At 45.3% G+C, this 2,714-nt stretch overlaps 1 long non-coding RNA gene across 1 annotated transcript in view; it reads right to left on the reverse strand.

Moving 5' to 3' along the window:
• The window catches only part of LOC126995820 (uncharacterized), a 15,324-nt gene extending 13,088 nt beyond the window's left edge, over positions 1 to 2,236 (reverse strand). The window contains exon 1 of the long non-coding RNA XR_007750735.1: positions 2,156 to 2,236. This is a non-coding gene — a long non-coding RNA (uncharacterized LOC126995820). The remainder of the gene's footprint in view (positions 1 to 2,155) is intronic.
• Positions 2,237 to 2,714: the final 478 nt, after the last annotated feature.

A 2,714-nucleotide genomic window follows, 5' to 3' on the forward strand; every position in this document is an offset into this window, starting at 1 on the left:
AATAAAGACACAGACAGGCAGACAGACAGACACAGAGACAGACACACTTAAACAGAAATACAGATAGACAGACAAACAGACAAAGAGATCAAGACAGACACAGACAGACAGACAGAAACAGAGAAAGAGAGACAGATATAGACACTCACATAGATTAAGACAGACAGAGACACTCACACAGACAGACATATAGACACACAGAAACAGACAGACATAAACAGACAGACTGATAAAAGAGAAAGACAAACACATATAAGGAGAGATAGGCAAACAGACACAGACAGACAGACAAATAAGAAAGGAGGATAAATGAATTGAAGTTTGGCATAAGAAGGAAGAATTGAGGAGAGAGAGGAGAGGAGAGGAGAGGAGAGGAGAGAAGAGGAGAGAGAAGAGGAGAGAGAAGAGAAAAGAGAAAAGAAAAGAGAAAAGAAAAGAGAGAGAAGAGAAGAGAAAAGAGAGAAGAGAAAAGAGAAGAGAAAAAGAGAAGAAAAAAAGAGAAAGGAGAAAAGAGAAAGGAGAAAGAGAAAAGAGAAAAGAAAAGAGAAGAGAAGAGAAAAGAGAAAAGAAAAGAGAAAAGAGAAGATAAAAGATAAAAGAGAAGAGAAGAAAAAAGAGAATAGAAAAGAGAATAGAAAAGAAAGAAGAGAAAAGAGAAGAGAAAAAGAGAAGAGAAAAAGAGAAGAGAAAAAGAGAAAAGAAAAGAGAGAAAAGAGAAAAAAGAAGAGAAAAAAGGAGAGAAAAAGAAAAAAAGAGAACAGAGAAAAGAGAACAGAGAAAAGAGAATAGAGAAAAATGAATAGATAAACGAGAATAGATAAAAGAGAAAAGAGAAGAGATAAAAGATAATAGATAAAAGAGAAAGAGAATAGATAAAGGAGAAGAGAAATGAGAAGAGAAAAGAAGAAAAAAGAAAAAGAGAATAAAGAAGAGAAAGAATAAAGAGAAGAGCAAGAATAAAGAAGAGGGACTTGCTGAGGAATAAATCGTGAGGAGCCGGAAAGTGGAGAGAAACAGGAGGAGAATAAGTTTGAGAAGATAAAGAGAGGAATGTTTTCATGAGGTGGAGGGAAAGGAGAGCAAGATTTAGAAGAGAAGTAAGGAGAATTTAGTGGAGGGAGACGTGAGCTGTGCAAAGGAAGGGTGGAAGGGGAGGGAAGAGGAAGGGTGGAAGGGGTGGAAGGGAAAGAGAGGAAGGATGTAAAGGAAATGGAGAGGAAGGGGAGAGTGGAAGGGTGGTGGAAGGGGCGGGAAACTGAAGGGTGGAAGAGAAAGGTGAGGAAAAATGAAGATGAAAGGTGGAAGGGAGAGGTGTAAGCGGAGGGAAGAGGAAGGGTGAAAGGAGAAGGGGAGAGGAAGGGTGGCAAAAAGGTGGAAGGGTGGAGGGAAGTGTAAGGGAAGGGAAATATAAGGGAAGGGAAAGGAAGGGAAGAGAAGGGTGCCGGGAAAGGGGAGGACGAGAGTAAGGAAGGGAAAGACAAAAAGAAGAGAGGAGAGAGGAGAAGAGAAGACAAGGGAAGAGGAGAGATGACAAAGAGAATGAATGAAGGAAACAAAAACAAAATGGCTGATAAGTAATTTAAAACTGGATACGAAAAAAAAAAAAAAACCCCGACAGATTACTCAAAATGAACACCTGGTGGAGGCGGTGGCTGAGTGGGCAGCGTGTCGGCGTAGCGTTCAGGAGTACACAGGTTCGCATCCCGCCCGCCGAGACAAAAAAAGCTGTCAATTTTTCAGTCATCTATATTCTCTCTCCGGGGGGCGGCATAAGCCAAGCCAGATGGCGCCACTATAAACACTTGCGGCGCCAGAACGGGCTGGGGCTGACCAAGAAAGCCTACCTCGGCCATACGTAGGCGAAAAGAAAAAGGAACACCTGTCGCCTGGTAAAGAGTGACACACCTGGGAATCACCTGGACTGTCTGGGTGACGCACTGAAGCCTTCCCACCTGTCCTCGAGCCACCTGGAGCGTCAAGGGGCAAACACACACACACACACACACACACACACACACTTGACGCTAAGGGCTGAATCTCCTCGAATCCTCCTCCTCCTCCTCCTCCACTATCTATTCCATCTCTCCACCACCACCGCCGCCTACCGCCATCTCTCTCTCAGGTGGTGTTGGGGCCCACAATTAGCATTCCTCACCTTCCTCGTGGCCGCAAAAGGCAGGTCCCGCGCCTCGCCTCCTCGCCGCCCTTCCCTCAGCCTCGCCGCCTCGTCCTGCAGAGAAAGAAAATTATGAAAATGAGTCGCGAATTAACGTAGCTTGTAACTGCCTCGGCGCCGCCACTCCCAGGCCGGAAAGAGAGGCCTGGGAGGGGCGGGGAATGGCTAGGCAGGTCTGTGTTTGAGGGTCGCATTCTTAAACATTTCGGCGCCCGAGCACACATATAGGATTAGGCTTTAGTAGAAGTTTTGGTCATTGCCAGAGGTAGTTTTATGGCTTCGGTGCTAGTTTGACCCTTCTCGTGTACCATGGACCTAAGAAAACGGTCATGAAAACTCGATTGATCTCCTTTTTGGGCTTTGGATATAGTTGATATTAGAGGAAGGGTGGCAAAATGGTGGAAGGGAGAAGGGAAGTGGAAGAGAAGAGAAGGGAAAGGATGAGAAGGGTGCCGGGAAAGGGGAGGACGAGAGGAAAGAAGGGAAAGGCAAAAAGAAGAGAAGAGAGAGGAGAAGAGAGGACAAGGGAGGAGGAGAG

Source organism: Eriocheir sinensis, chromosome 9, assembly GCF_024679095.1.
Source record: "Eriocheir sinensis breed Jianghai 21 chromosome 9, ASM2467909v1, whole genome shotgun sequence".
Taxonomy (NCBI): domain Eukaryota; kingdom Metazoa; phylum Arthropoda; class Malacostraca; order Decapoda; family Varunidae; genus Eriocheir; species Eriocheir sinensis.